Raw genomic sequence first — 22,115 nt, 5'->3', positions numbered from 1 at the left:
AGTGTCTGGTCTCATAGGTCATGATGTGTCCAGCTACAGGGAGGGTCATAGATACAACTTGACAATACTGCCATAAAATTCAGAGGACCAGTGGACAACATCTGTCAGTGTTTTCAAACCATGGGCACGTGCTTTGGCCTAACCAAGTCACTTCTAAGAATTAATAATAATGGAAAGCAGGGACCTCCCTGGCGGTCCAGTAGTTAGGACTCCGTGCTTCCATCGCTGGGGGCATGGGTTCGATCCCTGGTCGGGGAACTAAGATTCTGCGAGCCGCACAGCCAAAAAAAAAAAAAAAAAAATTAAAATAATAATAATAGTACTGATGAACCTAGTGGCGAGGCAGGAATAAAGACGCCGACGAAGAGAACAGACTAGAGGCCGCAGGGGGGCGCACTGACATATACACGCTACCAAATGCAAAATGGATGGCTAGTGGGAAGTTGCTGCACAGCACAGGGAGATCAGCTCGGTGCTTTGTGACGACCTAGAGGGATGGGATAGGGAGGGTGGGAGGGAGGCTCAAGAGGAAGGGGATGTGGGGATATATGTATACATAGAGCTGATTCACTTTGTTGTACAGCAGAAACTAACACACCATTGTAAAGCACTTATACTCCAATAAAGATGTGAAAAAAAAAATAATGGAAAGCAGTGGTTTTCATCTGGGGGCAATCCTGCACCCAGGGGACACTGTGAGGCAGGAGACAGATGGGCCCCCAGGGCAAATGGTTTGAGTTCGTTCCTTGTGGACTGATACTCAGACGGGAATAACAGGACAATTGAGAGAGGAGGCTGGGCCCTGCCCAGATAGAAGATAAGAGACCATATATTCCTCATTCTTGAAGTCAGGAGACATCCCGACTACACATGCACAGAAAGGCTCCTGGGAGGTCAAAAGGGGAGTGATGCTAAGTGATGGTAACTAATGCTCACTACCCATAGGCCTCTTCGGTAGAATCCATCTTGGCTAAGAGATGCGCGCTCACACGTGGGAAAATCCTGAGATATACCAAATACGGACTCTGAACCAGGCAAATCAAAATGATTGGCCAAAGGAAACCTGGAAGAAACGCCTCATAAAAGTGATTCAAACTACCAAGAGGGTGCGACTCTCTCTCTGAGCCCGCCCGTGTGTCTAGCCACACGTACTGCACTCTTCTTTTCCTTTAATAAATACTTTACTTGTTTCACTACTTTCCATCTTTGTGGGAATTCTTCTTCTGCAAAGCCATAGCGCCAGGGCCTCGTCACCGACCACTGGTCTAGTGGCTAGGATTCGGTGCTCTCACCGCTGTGACCTGTCACCGGCCAGAAACCAAAACCCTGCTTCAAGCTGCTGTAGGCCGAGGCCGCCCGAGATCAACCGGGCGTTATCACAGATACATCTGTGGTTGTCACAACTGCGGGTGCTCCTGGCACCAAGTGGGTGGGGGCCAGGGAGCCGTCGAGAGACCCCTCTGCTGTCCTCCTCACGTCCCTGCAGCTCCCAGGGCAGCTGAGCCCCACGGGCTAGGTCCCTTCGGGATGCAGGAGGCCGTGGCTGAAGCTTAACTTCCCTATTGTGGCGCTGAAAAGGGAGCAGGTGTTGGCAGCTTTGCCGAGGAGGCCCCGCTCGGCTGCCTTTGTGATCTGAGCTGCTAGAATCCTCGCTCGAAGCGGCCTCCATTCAACCCGCTGAATTCCACAATCCGCCTGAAAATCTCCCATTCTGCCCGGCCGGCCTGGAACGCGGTGGCTTTGTTCATCTTTCCTTGGCCTCCTCTGCCCTTCATCGCTTCTTCCCTGAGCTGAGAGGAGGGAAAAGGAGGGTGAGAATAAAGAGAGGGAAAAATAAAAGAGATTTGCCAAGTGTTCGGCGGAGGTTTGCATTGAAGGGGATTCTCGCCTGGCGCTTTGAGATGTTGACAAAGACGGGCGGGGCCCTAGGCGGGCTGGCTTGGCCAGGGCAGCCGCATTGAGATATTCACAAATACAAATTCATCGGGACTGTCTTTGTAATGGTCTGGCTGCCAGACGTCCATTAACCCGTGCCAGGGTGACTACCTTCAGCACTCCCTCCTCAGGCCCAGAGAAAGAAGGGAGGCTGGGGAAGGGGTTGGTACGATCCCAAAGTTGAAGTGGGAAGTGGGAAGCAGAGACCACCTGGTAGCCAGGGGCCCCTCTCTCTTTGCCTTGCTGTGTGACCTTGAGGAATCCACTTGCTGTCTCTGTGCCTTGTCAGTAATCAGACCTTTAGGTTCCCTCCGTGGTGGAATGTAGGATCTGGGAGCTGCTCAGAGGGTGGAAGGTGCTTGCCGAAAGTCACCTAGCCGTCGGGAGGCGAGCTCCTAGTACAGGGGTCCTCTCCAGAAGCTGAGAGGAGAGGAGAGCCTCAGAGGCTAGTCAGGGTATCCAGAGGGAGGACCCTAGCCACCATTCCAACGTCATCCCAAGGCAAATCCCCAGATGGCCTCGGGAGCCTCCCCTCTCCATTCTGGGCCTTTTCTGTAATAATAATCCATCTTAGGTATGTTGTTTAATTCAGACCAAAATATTGACTGAGCTCCTACTATGTGATGGTTTGTGCGTGGGGCGCTGGGGACACGGCAGGTGCGCTCAGCCCTCCCGGGGCTCACAGATGGTCACATGACCAGGCAGCTCCAGTCCCAGGGTGATGAGTGCTGTTGGCTGCACCCAGAGTAACCTGAGTAATCAGAGACCGTTGCTTGGAGCAGGAGGTGTCTGTCCCGCCAGGTCTTCTGAAGGCTGTAGGTGGCTGGACTCAAAGTCCACATTAGCCGCATCACAGGACACGTAGCCAAGCCTGGCTGAGGTTGTTTCTGTCTCTGAGGCTCTCCACCATCCCAGAGGGTTGGGATCAGAGCAGATCAGGTGACCAGCACCCACTGCCCTTCCACACACACACACACACACACACACACACACACACACACACACACACACACGACTTTTACACTGAGACGTGTCAAAATAAAAGCTGCGAGCCTTCAGGGATGTTACCAAGCAAAAGGGCTTGTATCCATGGAGAGGCTGTTTGGAGCTGCCTGATGTATGCGTCTCCTGGGCTGGTGTAACCGATGACCACAAACTTAGTGAAGCACTTAGCAAAGCCGCACAAATTTATTGCCTGACAGTTCTGGAAGTCAGATGTCCCGCATGGGTCTCACTGGGCGAAAATCAAGGCATGGGCAGAGCTGATCCTTCCGGAGGCTCCAGGAAGCCTTTTTTTGCCCATGCTGCAGCGCCACATCTTCCAGGAAACCCACTCCAATCTCTCCTGTCTCCTCTTTGATTCTCACAGATACCAGGCACCAACCTGCCTCAGGGCTTTTGCACTTGCCATTTCCGCTTCCTGAAACACCCTCCCCTACTTCTCTATATGGTGCTTTCCCGTCTTTTCCAGCTTCTAGAGGCACTCGCATTTTTTGGTTCGTGGCCCCGCCCTCCATCTTCAAAAAGCTTCACTCCAGCCTCTGCTTCTGTTGTCACGTCTCCTTCTCTGGCTCTAACGCTCTGCCTCCCTTTTATAAAGACCCTTGGGATGACGCTGGGTCACTCGGATAATCCAGAATCATCCCCCATCTCAGGGTCCTTAACTTAATCCCATCTGCAGAGTCCCTTTTGCCATGGAAGGTATCATAGTCACAGGTTCCAGGGGAACCAGGATTCTGACTACCACACCCGCCCCCTGGGGGTCATGGCCCAGAGGGGTCAGAATAGAGGATCTGGGCAAAGTCCTGGCATTGGGGGGGATCTCAGTTTCCCCATCTGTCAACTGGGAATCAATCACAGGCCTTGAGGGACTTCCCCGGTGGTCCAGTGGGTAGGACTCTCCACTCCCAATGCAGGGGGCCCGGGTTCGATCCCTGGTTGGGGAACTGGATCCCAAATGCATGCCGCAACTAAGAGTCCGCATGCTGCAACTAAGAAGTCCACGTGCCGCAACTAAGAAGTCCGCGTGCCACAACTAAGACCTGGCACAGACAAAATAAATTGAAAAAAAAAATTTTTCTTATTTAAAAAAAAAAAATCACAGGCCTTGATGCTGAGGGTTGGAAAGTTTGGCTCAGGCATTGAAAACCGAATACTCAGCAACGGCCAATACTAAGCGTGGCCCCTGGACCCGTGGGCATGATGGTGGATAGTAAACATGGGGGAAAAACAGCAAAACATTGATGGAAGGGAGCATAGTGGGGGGCTAGGGAAGGCTTCTCTGAGGAGGGGACCTACGAGCAAAGCACCATATAGAGAAGTAGGGGAGGGTGTTTCAGGAAGCGGAAATGGCAAGTGCAAAAGCCCTGAGGCAGGTTGGTGCCTGGTATCTGTGAGAATCAAAGAGGAGACAGGAGAGATTGGAGTGGGTTTCCTGGAAGATGCGGGGCTGCAGCATGGGCAAAAGTCGGGAGCTGACGAGCCTAGCGGGAGGGAATGGAGAAGGCCAAGGGCGGCTGGTGAACAGAATGGAAGGTACAGAGGTCGGCTCAGAAAGCTCCAGCATTCGGAGCCTTGACTTTGCCCTGGGAGCCCAAGGGAAAGCCCAGGAGGGTTGTGAGAGGGAAGGGAACTGCCAGGGCCCAGCACCCAGCCTGGTGTTTAAGAGCCAGCCAGTACAAAAAAAAAAAAAAAATTAAAAAAAAGAGCCAGCCACCCTGCCTGTGTTCGAATCCCAGCTCTGCCAGGCTCATGCTGTGTGACCTTGGGCAAGTCACTTTCCCTCACTGGGCCTTGTCTCCCCATCTATCAAATGGGGATAATGGTAATGCCAACATCACAGACCTGTGTGAGGATGAAATGAATAAATCGATGATAAGCTCTGGGCTTGGAGCACAAGAAGGCAGAGGCCAAAGGCTCATTTACTTCGAGGAAAAACTCACCCCTAAAGATCCTGCAGCCGCTTTTGTCCCAGCCTCAGGTTTTTATTTTCTTTGATGACACATGTGCCCGTGTCCCTGGGCAGGGAACCCCCTACCCCGCCCCCGCCCAGGATCCACTCACAATGGGGGCAGTCGGAGGTGGGATGCAGAAGCCCCAAAAGGGGGCAGAATTAGTCACGGCGCCGTTCGTGGGAGGCACCTCGGTCATTGCAAACGATTTAATAACAGGAAAAAAAAGTGTACTGCTGCCCTGGGAATTAGAGGGAGGCGATTCACATCAGAATTTTGTTTCTTACTTTAAGGAAAAGGGCACAATATAATCCTGTTGTTTTGGGGCCCTGGTCCTGGGTTCGAACCAGACAGAAGCGCTCTAAGGAAAGGATGTCTCTTTAGGTGGGGTCCTCAGATCCACCCACCCACCCTCCAAGTCACAGAGGTTTTCTCTCTTTAAGGTACTTCCCAGGTCTTGTGTTCTGCCATCACACACAGGTCGTCCCTCTAGTTTCCCCTCGGAGTCTGCCTTGTGCGCAGTAGGGACACAGAAATGCTGGTTCAGTGGAACCGAGTTGCTGCAAGGGGCCAGGGAGAGGCTTGAGGTGGGGAGTCTGACTCCGTGCTGTCACTCGGGTACTTCTTCCTTCAATAAATATTTACTGAGCACCTACTGTGTGTCTGAGCCTGTGCTGGGCGCTGGGGACACAGAAGAGCACAAAATAGATATTTTTTTTAAGTTTACCCTTGTGGAAGGATTTGGGCAGGCTGAAAAACAGGGTGATGGGAGTTATTTGGGAGGTGCTCAGGGTGAGGGGACCTGACCCAGTGGCGGGGGGCATCCTGGAAGACTTCCTGGAGGAGGTGACTCTGAGCAAAAAACCTGAAGGATGAGATGGGAGGAGCTAAAATAAGGGATACTGGGTGCAGCAAAGGCATGTGGGGTGGGGAAACTATGGCTCCTTCCGGCAATTGGAGGGTACATGAGGGGTGCTGGGGGACCAGGGAGTAGGTGGGAGTGGGGGGCTACAGTCAAGGCACAGCCATGGGGCAGAAAGGAGAGGATAGATGGAAGAGAGGCTTTGGAGGGAGAGCAGGCAGAACCTAGGGACTCACAGGCTGTGGTGGGAGTGAAAGTGAGGCAGGGCAGGAGGCTGACATCTGGGTCTCCAACTTGGGGATGGGGGCATGGTGCGGCTACCTCAGAGATAAGGACCCAAGAGGAGGGGCAGGTTTGCAGGGAAGACGCTGAGACCAAATTGGCCCCTGAGGAGGGAGGCACTGGGGGACATCCAGGGAGATGCCCAGGGTGGCAGCTGGTCCTGCAGGGAGGGGGCTGGACTAGAGTCTGAATGTCTGGCATCCATGCAGAGCTGCTGTTCCCCTTGCCTAGAACACGCTTCCCTGCAGCCTCCATCCAACTACAGCCTGGAAGCTACCTCCACCTGGAAGCCCTTCTGGGTTCCCACAATGCCCGTGCCTCCCCCTTAACAGCTGGGAGCGTGCTTTGCTGTCACTGCCTGGTCACAGTGAGCCGTGTAAAGGTGGGGCTGGGTCCATCTAAGTCCTGCTGTGTCCCCAGCACCCAGTCAGAGCCCTCAACCTGTCTGTTACAGGAACAAGTGGGTCTGTCATTTTCGCCATTATGTGCCTGGCACCCAACAGTGCTTGTGGCCCGTGGTCGGGCCCTTCGGGTAACTCCCCTGCCAATCATCCAATCCCATGAGGTTCTTCTTTGAGGCCCAACACTCAAGGCATCTCAGAGGCAAATGAGACCCAGGCCACTTCTAGCTGCCAAGGCCCCAGAAGAAAGCAAAAACTAAAGAAATACCCAAAGCACTGGTTTATTTTAACAGAGAATGTTAATCATGAGTAGATGCTTCTGCTGCATGCCACATACAATCCGGTGCATGTAATTATGCTCTTCACAAGGTCATGACATGATTTATTTTGAATTAATAATTCAAGGCACACCAGAGGCGGGACTTGCCCATCCACTGACAGGTACGAACTGAGCACCCACTACGTACCAGGTAGTATTCTAGGCACGGTGACAGGATGACCAAGACAGTCCCACTCCCAGCCCTCGCACAGTTCAGTGAGAGAGACAGCTAAGAAATGCATTGGCAGATAAACAAACAAGAAAATTTCAGACTCTGATGAGGTCAGAGCCAACATAAATAGAATGGTGGGGTCGAGAAACCCAGGGGTGCTATTTAAGCCAGGGAAATCAGGGAGGGCCTCTGGGAGGAGGTGATATTTGAGCCAAGAGAGTTGAAAGTTGAGATGGAGCCAGCCATGTGGATATCTGGGCAGAGGGCACAGCATATGCAAAGGCCCTGAGGCAGGACCAGGCCTGACATGTTGGAGGAATATTTCAGCCCTCCTGAGTATTTGTTACTGTCACGCCCACAACCCCATATGGAAAGAATCTGAAAAGAAGACCTTTGAGGCGCTCTGGGAAGACCAAATGATCCTCACCTCCTACATGGCCCCGGCCAGACCCTGGCACCGCCTTCTTGACCAAACCCCTACCCTGAGCCCAAGGATGGCACCCCCCCATCTTCCAAGCATCTCCTGGCTGCACCCCCAAGCTGTCTCACCCTTGTCCTGGCTTCTGCTCCACACATCGAAAGCTCCAGCCAGAGCCACCCAGTGTTCCCTCCCAACACCCACAGCTGTCTCCACCATCTCCCACCTGCCAGGACTGGGGTGGGGGGTCTGGGAGAGAAACCACATATCCGTGGTGCCCCCACTGAGTTTCTGGACACCTAGGGGGAGAAAGGTCATGACCACATCCACTAAATATGCAAGGAGAACTACGGTGATTGTCACCGTGTCTGGATTCCACCCCTGCTGGCCTTGTAGATGTCCCTGGGGATTCCTTTATTCATTCAACAAACACTGGCTTGGTGCCCCCTTTAAGATTAGTCTAGGGCTTCCCTGGTGGCGCAGTGGTTAAGAATCTGCCTGCCAATGCAGGGGACACGGGTTTGAGCCCTGGCCTGGGAAGATCCCACATGCCGCAGAGCAACTAAGCCCGTGTGCCACAACTACTGAGCCTGCGTGCTGCAACTACTGAAAGCCACGCGCCTAGAGCCCGTGCTCCTCAACAAGAGAAGCCACTTCAATGAGAAGCCTGCGCACCGCAAGGAAGAGTAGCCCCCGCTCGCCACAACTAGAGAGAGCCCCCGTGCAGCAACGCAGTCCCAACGCAGCCAAAAAAAAAAAAAAGATTAGTCTAAACCAGGCTGAGCCCCAGTCCAGGCTGGGATGCTAGATTCTACCCCACTCTGAGTCTCAATTTCCATATGCATCCTTGGAAGAGGCTGGACTCCTTGCAGTCCTGACACTAAATCCTAAACCCAACCCTAATGTCCCACTGCAGGGCCTGGCCGACCCACAGCAGTCTGGCCGGATCCATAGAGCAGGGCTCCTGACGCACCCTCACCCTTCAGAGCCCCCAAGACTGGAAGTTTCCTGGGACCCAGGGCAGCGAGTGAGCAGGTGAGGGTTAAGGCCCTGGTAGTGGATAGGTCTCAAACCTCTCTACTCTTGGAGGCCCTGCCGGGCGCTCCATCTTCTGCCCAGTGGGGGCCGCATTAGCCGCTCAAAATCTATTCGGGGGAAATTAGAGCAGAGGCCTCTGCGACAATCATGGGTCATTCTCGTCTCTGGTTCCCAGGCTCTCCTGCAGTGATGATAGCCCAGCAGCAGGTCTGAGCAGGGGGACACAGGAGGATTGGGGGATCCCAGCCGGCCGGCTGCAGCCCAAGGCCTTCTCCAAGCCAGCCGGGGAAAGAAGAGTGCAACCACTGGGAGTTTTAAGGGAGTCGCTTCTCTGCTCCACCACCTTTGATGGCTCCCAGCTGCCAAAATTTCAGTCCAGATGGTCCAACTTGATAAATAACAAGTCTTGGCAGCACCAGGGGAGAAGCCCAGTCTCCCAGCTCTCCCTATTTCTTCCCACCAAGTCTGTGGGTTCCCTGAATATCCTCCAGCCTCTGTGGCTCAAGAGGCAAAGTTGGGCTTGGTTTGCATTTTATTCAGAAGTAGGGTGGACTTCAGGAATGGTTTGATCCAGCATTTGAACTTGTCATCAAGAATCGAAGTGTACTCTGTCTTCTGACATCTAGTCCCAATCTCTTCCCCAAATTCCTCAAGCTCTTCCAGCCCCAGGTTTTTGCTCACACCTGGCTGGCCAGTTTCACCCCTCCTAACCAACCCCCCACCCATTCCACAGCCCAAATGTCATGCCCAGAGGCAGCACAGCAGTGCAGTCCCTGGAAATGAAGGTCAGGAAGTCGGCTGTTACCCAAGCAAAGAATTCTCTGCCCTTCTCGAGGCCTCAGTTCCCCACCTGGGATAAGAGAGGTTGAATTCAAGGATCCTTAGAATCTCTTTCAGCTCTGAGGTTCAGTGAGTCTGGGGCCCCCATAGGAGGTGCTCAACAGGGATTAGTCCTCTCAGTGGCTATTTTAGTCATGGTAATAACAGCCAACGTTAGTACATGCTTCCTATGGGTAAGGACCATGCTAGGTCCTTCGGTCTGTGATGAGGTGAGTTTGTTTGTTTGGTTTTTTTAAGGATTTTTTGATGTGGACCATTTTTAAAGTCTTTATTGAATTTGTTACAATATTGCTTCTGTTTTATGTTTTCATTTTTTGGCCATGAGGCATGTGGGATCTTAGCTCCCCGACCAGAGATCAAACTCGCACCCCTGCATTGGAAGGCGAAGTCTTAACCACTGGACCACCAGGGAAGTCCCTGAGGTGAGGTTTTAATCCTCACCTCCTGTATGAAGTACGTGTCAGTGTTAGCTCCATTTTACAGGTAAGAAAATTGAGGCCCAGAGAGATCCAGCATCTTGCCAAAGGTCACACAGCTGGTAGGTGGCAGAAGCAAAATTTGGTACCTGTGAATCTCATTCCAGACTCTACAACCTTAGCTCCCATGCTACAGCACCTTTGGATCTCCTGGCCAAGATTTCTGGGTGCAAATCTTCAACCCAGGCAACAAGAAGGTGGGTAGAAGGAGACCTTTTCACCCATGAATGCATCTCCAGATTTGTAAGAGAGTCAATGGACTCGGTTTACCTCCTAGGAAGTCCCCCTTTCCACATTGCTGACAAAAGAAACTCCCTCTTTCTGAACCTGTGGAAAACTCAGGTTCAGAAAGGAGGAGCAATTCTCCTAGAGTCTCCCAGCCAGGCAGTGCTATGGTGTCTTATATCAGGCAGGATGGGCTTGTTGTGCGGTTACAGCAACCTTACGGAGCCAGCCTCCAAGATGGCCCTCTGAGCCTCGTGTCCTGGTACTCGTGCCTTCGTGGAGTTTCTCACACCCTGAGTCAGGGCTGACCCATGTGGTCAGTGGAAGTTCTGAGGGCCAAGTCATAAAAGACGCTCCAACTGCCACTTTGCTCTCTCTGGGATCACTCACTATGGGAGAAGCCAGCTACCATGTTGTAAGGAGGCTCAAGCAGTGCTGCGGAGGGGAACTGAGGCCTCCCACCAACAGCCCCAAGAGGGGACCAGCTTGGTAGTGGCTCCTCCAGCCCCAGTCGAGCTTTCAGATGATGCAGCCCCAGCCGACAGCTAGACTGCAACCTTGTGAGAGATTCCGAACCAGAATTGCCTGGCTAAGCTGTTCCCAAATTCCTGACCCGCAAAACCATGAGCAGTAACAAATCGTTATTTTTGAGCCACTAAATTTTCAAGGAATCTATACAACCATAGCAACTGGAGCAAATCCCAAAATCGTACTGGCCTTAAGACAACTAAGGCTTGGGGCTTCCCTGGTGGTCCAGTGGCTAAGACTCCATGCTCCCAATGCAGGGGGCCCAGGTCTGATCCCTGGTCAGGGAACTAGATCCTGCATGCTGCAAGTAGGAGCCCGCATGCCGCAAGTAGGAGCCCGCATGCCGCAAGTAAGAGCCTGCATGATGCAAATAAAAAGAACCCGCGTGCCTCGACTAAGACCTGGCACAGCCAAATAAATAAATATTTTTTTAATGTTAAAAAAAAGACAGCTGAGGCTTATTTATCACTCACACTGTATTCCCAACACAGGTTAGCAGGAAGCCTGTGAGTCCACTGTATGCAGGCATCACGGCAGATGGGTGGAACAAGGTGGTCTCCAAGGCGGGGAGAGGACAGGGAATTGCACACTTGCTTTTAAAAGGATTCCACCTGGAAGTGAGGCACATCGATTCTGTTCATGTTTTCTTCGCCATAGCAACCCCTGGAGCCATGGCTCACTTCAAAAGTCATGTGTATTAGGTTGCTAGGGGGCTGCCATCATGAAGTACCACCAACAAAGTGACACAAACAACAGAAATGTATTATCTCACAGTTCTAGAGGCCAGAAGTTCGAGATCAAGGTGCTGGCAGGGCCATGCTCTCTCTGAAGGCTCTAGGGAAAGATCTGTTCCAGGCCTCCCTCCTGGCTTTTGGTGGTTTTTTGGCTTTTGGCTGCATAGCCCCCATCTTCACGTGGCATTTTCCCTGTGTGCGTGTGTCTCTGTATCTGAATGTACCCTTTTTATAAGGACATAATTTATAGGGAATTAAGGACCCACCCTACTCCGGGATGACCTCATCTTAATTAATTACATCCGCAGTGACCTTATTTCCAAATAAAATCACCTGCTTTGGTACTGGGGGTTAGGACTTCAACACATGAATTTGAGGGGACAGAATCCAATCTGTAACAGCAGGGAAGTGCAACTGTATCATGTCCCTGGCAGGAGGAGAACTGGAATCCGGCAAACAGCCCTAGTAACCACGACACATCCATTTATTGAGCACCTACTGTGTGCTAAATCCTTTACCAGGCTCCCCACATATGCTTTCTTATCCATCTCTCAACAACCCTCCCAAAGAGATAGTCTCATCTCATTTTATCGTTGAGGAAACTGGTCTCAGAGATCACAAGACACTTGCCTAATGTCACACAGCAAATCAGAGGCAGTACCAGAGAGAAGTCTGTTCCACCAGCTCACCATCTTTCTTCCCACAGAGTTTGCGGGTCTCCTGAATTTCCTCCTGCCTCAGTAGCCTACAAGGTAAAGTGGGGCCATGCTTGGATTTAATGCGGAAGTAGAGTGGACTTCAGGGAGGGTTTGATCCAACATTGCAACAGGTCAGCCAGAATACAGGTTTATTCTCTCCTTCCTCTGCCACATCCGTCCTAAATCTGGTTCCATTGGGGTTGAATGGAGGCTGTTGACAGTGACAGTTAGGGTTGGGGTGGGGGGCGGTAAGGGAGAGAGAGAGGGAGAAAGAGGGAGAGAGAGCAGATTCATGAACTAGGCTGCATTTGAAGCTACCCTGCTCTACTTGTTTTTGTCATACTTATCTATGCCCAATATTAATTTATCATGCTCACTGTTTTACGTCTCTTTCTCCCCCCCCCCCCCCCCCCACTGGACAGTCAGCTCATGAGGACAGAGATATTTGACTGGCTCTGAATTGTATCTGAAGTGCTCAGAACAGTACCTGGCACATAACAGGTACTCAGTAAAGATCCAGTGAACGAATTAAAAACGCAGGATCATGCTTAGACAAATCACGCTTCTCTCCTGGGACTGAAGTTTGGGTCGGCCTCCCTGGAGGCATGAAGCTTATGGCCAAGCAAACTGGGGGTTCTGTTAGGTAGGATAACAGAGGGCTGGGTATATATTTCCCTGGCTTTCTCTCTGCAGTGTTGCTGTGTCCCTTTCCCAAAGGCTCAAGTCTGGGTAGGTGGCCCTTCCCATACAGCTCTCTCCAGGGTCCTCCCCTTCCTCCCTCAGATCTGGGGGTGGTAGGGGCTCCCCACTGTCGCTAGCCTAGGTGCTGCGTCTTCCCTCAGGAATATCCTTTAACCTCACCACACTTCCAAAAATAGTACCTTTATTCAACTTGCTACAAATTACCCAAATTTGGGCGGGCCAGCTATGTGCTGCTGGACCCTATATCTCTCCATCTTTCCACTTGCTGCCCCTGTGCTCATCAAACTCCACCCTCCTCCACCCTCTCCAAGTCACAAAAGAGCCTAGTGAATGCAAGCAGAGATAAAAGGGAGTGTCTACACCAGCAGAAGCTCCACGTGCTCAGAATATACACTGCCGGGTTTCATCCTATTTGCTTTTCCCACGTGGTGTCATTGAAGCCTCATGGACGTTATCAATCTCTTTTTACAGATGAGGAAACTGAGGCTCAGAGAGGTCAAAGTATGTTGCCCAGGGGCTTCCCTGGTGGCGCAGTGGTTGAGAGTCCGCCTGGGGATGCAGGGGACACGGGTTCATGCCCCGCTCCAGGAAGATCCCACATGCCACGGAGCGGCTGGGCCCACGAGCCATGGCCGCTGAGCCTGTGCGTCCGGAGCCTGTGCTCCGCAACGGGAGAGGCCACAGCAGTGAGGCCTGCATACCTAAAAAAAAAAAAAAAAAAAAGTATGTTGACCATGGAGGTGGTAAGTCCCAAAGCCAAGTGTTATGTGTAGAATTGTGTGTCCCACAGAAGATACCTTGGGATCCTAACACCTGGTACCTGGGAATGTGACCTATTTGGAAATAGGGTCTTTGCAAATATAATTGCATTAAGATGAAGTCATCAGATGACCCAGCAATCCCACTACTGGGCATAAACCCAGAGAAAACCATAATTCAAAATGAGACATGTGGGCTTCCCTGGTGGCGCAGTGGTTAAGAACCTGTCTGCCAACTCAGGGCACACGGGTTTGAGCCCTGGTCCGGGAAGATCCCACATGCTGCAGAGCAATGAAGCCCATGCACCACAGCTACTGAGCCTGTGCTCTAGAGCCCGTGAGCCACAACTACTGAGCCCACGAGCCACAACTGCTGAAGCCCATGCACCTAGAGCCTGTGTTCCACAACAAGAGAAGCCACCACAATGAGAAGCCACCACACCACAATGAAGAGTAGCCCCCACTCACCGCAGCTAGAGAAAGCCCGTGCACAGGAACGAAGACCCAACGCAGCCAAAAATAAATAAATAAAATAGATAAATGTATGAAAAAAAAGAGAGAAATGTACCCCAATGTTCATTGCAGCAGTATTTACAATAGCCAGGACATGGAAGCAACCTAAATGTCCATCAACAGAGGAATGGATAAAGAAGATATGGTACACATATACAATGGAATATTACTCCGTCATAAAAAGGAACAAAATTGGGTCACTTGTAGAGACATGGATGGACCTAGAGACTGTCATACAGAGTGAAGTAAGTCAGAAAGAGAAAACCAAATATATATTAACACATATATGTGGAATCTGAAAAAATTGGTATAAACGATCTTATTTACAAAGCAGAAATAGAGACAGATGTAGAGAACAAATGGATGAAAACCAAGTGGAAAAGGGGTGGGTGGGTGGGATGAAGTGGGAGATTGGGATGGACATGTATACACTGTTGATACTATATATAAAATAGATAACTAATGAGAACCTACTGTAGAGCACAGGGAACTCTACTCAATGCTCTGTGGTGGCTAAATGAGAAAGAAATCCAGATATATGTATACATATAGCTGATTCACTTTTCTGTACAGTATAAACTAACACAATATTGTAAAGCAACTATATTCTGATAAAAAAATTTTTTAAACTTAAAAAAATAATTTAAAAAAGAAGAGACAGGAAACAAACAAAAAATAAGAATGGAAAACTGTTCACTTTATTTGGGATTGATGAAAGCCTTACTGAATGAGTTAAAATCTGGAAACCATAAAAAAAATACTGATGTTTCACTGTATGAATTCTGAAAATATCTATATAGCAAAAACACCTTAAAGTCAAAATCCCCCCCCCAAAAAATAACCAAAAAATGATGAGGTCATTAGAGTGGTCAAATCCAAATATGACTAGTGTCCTTATAAGAAGAGGGAAATTTAGACCCAGATCCACACACAGAGTGGACAGCACCATGTGAGGACACAGACCCAGGGGGAAGGTGGCCATGTGAAGACAGATGGAGATGGGGAGATTTGCCAGCCCAAGCCAAGGAATGCCTGGGGCCACCAGAGGCTGGAAGAAGCAAGAAAGGATCCTCCTCTAGAAGATTCAGAAGGAGCATGGCCCTGCCGACACCTGGATTCTGGACTTCTAGCCTCCAGAACTGCGAGAGAATAAATTTCTGCTTTTTTGTGATACTTCACTGCAACAGTCCCAGGAAACAAATACACCAGGCTTCTGCCTTTCACTTCTCTTCCTGACTGCCTGTTACTTAGGATTCTCCCAACTCCAACCCTCCCCATAGATGCCCAGAGCCCAGAAAATCAAATTGGTCTATTCCTTACGTAAGGAACTTCTAGATTTCGCCTTTTTCTCCTCTTGGCTTTATCTTGGCATGGTGTCTAAGAGAGCAAGGTGGCAATGTCACCTTTCACCAGTAGAGGTCTCTCTCTTTCTCTCTCACACACGCACATGCACACACTTCTATCCTCCAACTACGCGTGCATCCCTGCCCTGGTTTGCAGTGGGGTGAAACTGTGAAACTTGAAACTGTGTATGTGATCCTCTAGAAGTGAGGGAGGGACTTCCCAGACGGTCCAGTGGTTAGGACTTGGTGCTTCCACTGCAGGGGGCACGGGTTCGATTCTGGGGAACTAAGATCCCACGTGCGGTGCGGCCAAAAAAAGGAAACGAGAAAAAGAAAAAAACCCCACAGAAGTCAGGGAGACCTCAGCATTGAGATTTACAAGGACATGGGCTCATGGAGCTGGGCCCTTCATGGTTGTTGATTCTAAATGTGTGAGACACAGCAAAGGAAACTGTAAACAAAATGAAAAGACAACTTACAGACTGGCAGAAAATATTTGCAAATGATGTGACCGACAAGGGATTAATTTCCAACATATACAAATAGCACATACAACTCAATAACCAAAAAAAAAAAAAAAAAACCAGCCCAATCAAAAAATGGGCAGAAGACCTAAATAGACATTTCTCCGAAGACGACATACAGATGGCCAAGAGGCACATGAAGAGATGCTCAACATCACTAATTACTAGAGAGATGCAAATCAAAACTACAATGAGGTACCACCTCACACCGGTCAGAATGGCCATCGTTAAAAAGTCTACAAATAAATGCCGGAGAAGGTGTGGAGAAAAGGGAACCCACCTACACTGTTGGTGGGAATGTAAACTGATGCAGCCACTATGGAGAACAGTATGGAGGTTCCTTAAAAAACTAAAAATAGAGTTGCCATATGATCCAGCAATCCCACTCCTGGGCATATATCCAGATAAAACTCTAATTCGAAAAGATACATGTACCCCTATGTTCACAGCAGCACTGTTTACAATAGTGAAGACACGGAAGCAAACTAAATGTCCATCAACAGATGAATGAATAAGAAGATGTATGCATATACAATGGAATACTACTCAGCCACAAAAAAGAATGAAATAATGCCATTTGCAGCAAAATAGATGGACCTAGAGACTATCATACTAAGCGAAGTAAGTCAGAAAGAGAAAGACAAATACCATATCATATCGCTTATATGTGGAATCTAAAATATGACACAAATCAACTTACCTACAAAACAGAAACAGACTCACAGTCATAGAGAACAGACTTGTGTTTGCCAAGGAGGAGGGGAGGTGGGGGAGGGGAGGATTAGGAGTTTAGGATTAGCAGATGCAAACTATTATATATTGAAAGGATAAACAACAAGGTCCTACTATATAGCACAGGGAAGTATATTCAATATCCTGGGATAAACCATAATGGGAAAGAATAAAACAAATTTGTGAGACAGGTTATATCAGCCTGATTTTAGAAACTGCAAGGCTGAGGGCCTGAGAGGGGCACTGCCACAGGCCTCCTGGCTTCCATATGTGGTCTCACATTATATCCTTAAGGTCTTCTTTTTTTTTTGGTCTAACATCTAGTCTTTCAGTAAATCCTGTCCCCTCTGCCTTCAAAACCCATGCAGGGGCTTCCTTGGTGGCGCAGTGGTTGAGAATCTGCCTGCCAATGCAGGGGACACGGGTTCGTGCCCCGGTCCGGGAAGATCCCACATGCCGCGGAGCGGCTGGGCCCGTGAGCCACGGCCGCTGAGCCTGCGCGTCCGGAGCCTGTGCTCCGCAACGGGAGAGGCCACAACAGTGAGAGGCCTGCGTACAGAAGAAAACAAAAAAACAAAAAACCCATGCAGAACCTCTCTCCTCCTCTGCCTCCACCTCGCTCACCCCATCATCAGCTGCCTGGCCCAAGGTAGTTGCCTCCTCCCTGGTTCCTGGGCTCCCACCCTCACCCCCCACAGCCTGTCCTTCCTGCAGCAACCACCAGAGGGCGCCTACTCCAACGTCACCTCCTCACTGAAGCCCCCTACGGTTAATTTTAGTGTCAGTTTGACTGGGAGGGGGGGGGGCGGGGCGGGGCCCAGATCTTTGGTTAAACGTTATTCCTGGGTGTGTCCGTGAGGATGTTTTCTGAAGACAGAAGCATTTGAATCGGTGGACTGCGTACAGCAGATGGTCCCCCCCAGTGTGTGTGGGTGGACCTCATCCAATCCGTGGAGGGCCTGAATAGAACAAAAAGGTGGAAGAAGGGAGAATCCACTCCTCTGCCTGACTGCATGAGCCGGACATCCATCTTCTCCTGCCCTTGGACAGGGTGTCCAGCTTACGGACAGCCAATCATATGACTTCTAGTTTCCAGAATCACGTGAGCCAAATCCTTAGAGTAAATCTCTTTCTAGATGTATATACATCCTATTGGTTCTGTTTCTCTGGAGAAACCAACCTCTGAAACTGCCTTCTTTATTTATTAACTCACCAACTAATTCTTCCTCTTCCCCAACTAGAATTTAAATCACCTGGGGGCAGGCGTTTTCTCCATCTTGGTGGCTGGATCCCCAATACCTACAACGGTGCTTGGTATACAGTAAGTGCTCGATATATGCTGGCTGGATCGAATCCCTGGCTCCAGGATCTGTACAGCCCTGCGGGGAGGCAGGTGAGGGACCCAGAGACCCATGTGATGGTGGCAGAAACTAAACGGAGCGACTTTTCCCTGGACTGTTACACGGTCAGCCACAGACCCAGAACTTGAACCCGGGTGTCTCTGTGCTGCCACAGCAGGCCTGGTCCCTCTGAGCTTTGGAATAACAAGGACACAGAGCTCAGAAGTGAAGATGGGGAAGAAGGTGGGCCCTGGTCATTCTCTGTAGAGGGCCATCCTGCACACTATGGGGTGTGGAGCACCCTCCCTGGCCCCCACCCACTCAATGGCAGGCGCAGCCCCCAGTGTGACCTCCACCAAGGTCCCCAGACACTGCCCAGTGTCCCCTGGCTGGGCAGAATCATCTCTGGTTGGAACCACTGCCTTGCAGAACTGGCTCCTTGCCCGCCTCCCCCACTGCTCTCTATACGTTCCCGCAGCGCTTACAGGCGGGGTGGGAGACCGCACATTCCAGGCTGGACTCTGTCTGGCAGGCGGGAGGCCTTGTCCAGCCCACCCAGTCCCTTCCAGACCCAGGGAAATTGGATTAACTCGGAGAAGCTCGCCAAGATGATCCGTCATGCCATCTGAAGGACGGCGTATTGATCTCCAGGTGGCAAAAATATTACATGATATCCCTTTTTGTTATTTAAAACGCTGCTTAAGCAATTCCGTAATGGAACTCCCTGGCCGGCCGGCCGGCAGCCTCTCCGGATTGGGTGGAGGATGAGAGAATGTGAACGCGGGCCTGTGCTCCCCCGGGGAATCGACGACCCCCGGAGGACAGCTCCATTTTGCTGGCGACATGTGCAGCTTTGATTTATTAAAGACATAACAATGATGAATATAGCTGATTTATAATCAACTTGTCCAGGGCCCTAATTGATTTCTGGGGTGAAGTTTAGAATGGGAGATATTGACACCTTGAGTGGAGGGCCACCGGCCTTGGGGATGGGCCGTGATAGGGTGGCTGGCGGGTCCGGTAGGAGGATGGAACGGGGAGACGGTGGCCTGAGTCTGACAGCGTTCCTTGCCGCCTCTTGAAGTTTGGGGTTTCTGCTCAGCTTTGCCTGAGATAGTCAAGCCCCAATGGACGCCACCATTTCCGAATGACCGAGGCGGGCCCTGGCTCCAGCAGAGGGATGTGCGCCATATTGCCCACAAATCTCTCAGCGTGTTCTGTGTTCGGAGACTTCCTTAGTAGTATATATGGTGGCCATGAGAGCCTGGCACTGTGTATGTAAAGGAATCTGCCCCACAATGTCCAGAACCTTCTCTTCCTCCAGAGCCCTGTGCTAAGACTGCCACATTTGGCCAGTAAAAAGACAAGAGTCCCAGTGAAATCTGAGTTTCAGACCAACAGCAAGTGAATTTTAGCATAAGTATATCCCATGCCGGAGTTGGGATATACTTATACTAGAGAATTAGTATAAGTATTAGTATAAGTATCATCTGCAATTCCAGTTTAACTGGGAGTTTTGTATTTTATCTGACAAACCTATGGTGACATTCAAGACCCCAACTCTCAAAATCCCCACAGGGTCGAAAAGATACGTGCACCCCAGTGTTCACAGCAGCACTGTTCACAACAGCCAAGACATGGAAACAACCTACATGGCCACCGACAGATGAATGGATAAAGAAGATGGGGTGCATGTATACAATGGAATACTACTCAGCCATAGAAAAGAATGACATAATGCCATTTGCAGCAACATGGATGGACCTAGAGATTATCATACTGAGCGAAGAAAGCCAGAGAGAGACAAATACCATATGATGTCACTTCCATGTGGAATCTAAAAAAATGATATAAATGAACTTATTTACCAAACAGAAATAGACTCACAGACATAGAAAACAAACTTATGTTTACCAAAGGGGAGGGGGGGGAGGGATAAATCAGGAGTATGGGATTAACATATACACACTACTATACATAAAGTAGATAAACAACAAGGTCCTACTGTATAGCACAGCAAGCTATATTCGATATCTTGTAATAAACAATAATGGAAAAGAATATGAAAAAGTATATATATATATATATAAATAAATCACTTTTTTGTACACCAGAAACTAACACAACATTGTAAATCAACTATACTTCAATTTAAAAAAAGGAAAAAAATATGGGCCCATTCACCTGATGAGGAGATTTTGAGGCAAGAGGATATTCAGTGTCTCCCGAGATCACGTGGTGGCTGACTTAAGATTCAAACCCAGCCCTGAGGTCTGAGCCTTGCAAGGCTTCCGAGATCCCACATTGCTTTCAGAGGGAAAGGACAACAGATTTTCTTTCTAGGCAGTGATAGGTTATCCTGGTAGCAGGTCTGCCTTGTTATTGCTGTGTGACCTTGAAAAGAGCTTGGTCTCTCTGGGCGTCAGTCTCCAGCACAGGAAAATGGGCGTGATCATGGGGTCTCCATCATAGGGTGCTGGGAAGGAGAAAGTGTTTTGTGGGTGACCACACTGGATGAGCACCCAATACACAGGAGGGGTAACTTGGGTCTCCCCATGTACTAATAAAGACAGAAAGAGACAGAGACAGAGAGACAAAGAGAGAGATAGCAATAGAGGGAGTCAGAGACAGAAAGTCAGAAAGAGTCAAGGCAGAGAGACAAAGAAAGACAGTGACAGAGAGAGGGATGCACCCCATTTGGAGATGGGGTGGACCCAGAGGGTGGGAATTAAGTCTGCAAATCAACAGGTTCTAGCAGTTTCTGTAAGGGGAGGAGAGAGCAAAGCAGGAGCCGGAGGGATACAGCATCCGGAGCTCAGGGGCCGGCAGCTGCCTGTGCCCAGTCTCCGTGACAGCCCTGTTGAGCAGTTTTAAGTATCATTAAAGATAAAATAATTTTCCCCCCTCTGAGTCGTGTGACTGACATGGTGATGGCCCCACCGACAGGGAGAAGGTCAGGCTGGAATGTAATCATTTTTTTCCAGAGGGATGGCACAGCAGCTGGGAAAGGGGAAGGGACCTGAGACTGTCCCCAAACCCTCTAAGCTCTCAGCTGCAGGGCATGATGGGGCCACGGGGACAGTGAGGGCCAGGGGGACTTCCTGGAGGAGGTGTGCCTGCTGCTGGGATTGGAAAGAGAAGGCATCCCAGGCAGGGGAGACTGCAGAAGCAAAGGTGTGGAGGTTGGATATGTCTTTTCATACATCTTCCTACTCCCACCTGATGTCAATTCATTAATCCCAGCTTCAGACCTTCCACGGCTCCCAGCTACCCACCCCACCTCAGGGTTCAAATCCTGGCTCTCCCTCTTATTTGCCATGTGATCTTGGGTGTATCACCTCCCCCTCCCAGCCTCAATCTCCTAATCTGTAAAACAGGATCATCATAGGACTTTCCCACCCCGTGGATATGGCGAGAACTCAAAGAAATAACAGTGGTGTCAACGCTTTTGGCTGCAAGTAACAGGAAAAGCCAACTTAACTCAGTCCAACATTAGGAACCATTTTTCATCTTATACAATGAATCATTAAGATCTTTACTCAAAAGGTACCTCTTCCAAGAGCCTTCACTGATCAATCCCTGTGCTCGCTTTTAATACCCTCCTTTATTTTTCTCCCTAGTACTAATCATTTCCTGAGAATATTTTCTGCTCCCTCTTCCTCCAAATGGCAGCTCCCCAAGGACAGGAATTTTTATCTGTTGTGTTCACACGTTCCCCATGGCACACAGAGGGTGCTCATTAAACGCTTGTTAAATAAATGGATGACTTCTTCATCCAAGGATGATTCAGTTATTTAAGAACAGAGTCCTGTGTCTTCCTCAGGATATCTACCATGTTGCTCCTCATGGTCCAAAATGCTTGCCAAAGCACCAACCATCACACCCTTGTTCCAGCAGCAGGAAGGAAGAAGCATGGAAAGACAAAGGAGGCTTTCTCCAGTGGACTGTCTCCTATACAGAGCCTTCCAAGAAGCCCCTCCCCAAGTCTCATTGGCCAGGACTCAGTCACATGGCCACACCTAGCTAGCTAGCTGCGAGGGAGTCTGGGAAATGGAGTCTTTAACAGAGTGCCATTCCACCTCTCCCAAAATCTAGCAACCTGTGTGAGGAAGGCCAGGAGGATGGATGTTAGGAGGCAGGGAACAATGGACATACCCCTGACCCTCTACCTCTGCCAATGCCAATGACCACCTGTATTAGTTTTCTCTGGCTGCTGTAATTTATCCAGTTACCACAAACTTAATGAAACACAGTAAAAGAACACAAATGTATTATCTTACGGTTCTGTAGGTCAGAAGTCCCACGCGGGTCTCACTGGGCTAAA

General features: G+C 50.0%; 1 long non-coding RNA gene across 1 annotated transcript in view; it reads right to left on the bottom strand.

Annotated features, from left to right (window-relative positions):
- Positions 1 to 1,305: 1,305 nt before the first annotated feature.
- Positions 1,306 to 22,115, bottom strand: part of LOC309820305 — a 37,839-nt gene continuing 17,029 nt past the window's right edge. The window contains exon 3 of the long non-coding RNA XR_014296499.1: positions 1,306 to 1,790. This is a non-coding gene — a long non-coding RNA (uncharacterized lncRNA). The remainder of the gene's footprint in view (positions 1,791 to 22,115) is intronic.

The sequence above is a fragment of the Grampus griseus genome (assembly GCF_964374135.1).
Source record: "Grampus griseus genome assembly, chromosome: 3".
In the NCBI taxonomy this organism is placed as follows: Eukaryota; Metazoa; Chordata; class Mammalia; order Artiodactyla; family Delphinidae; genus Grampus; species Grampus griseus.
This window is presented reverse-complemented; position numbering and strand designations above follow the sequence as displayed.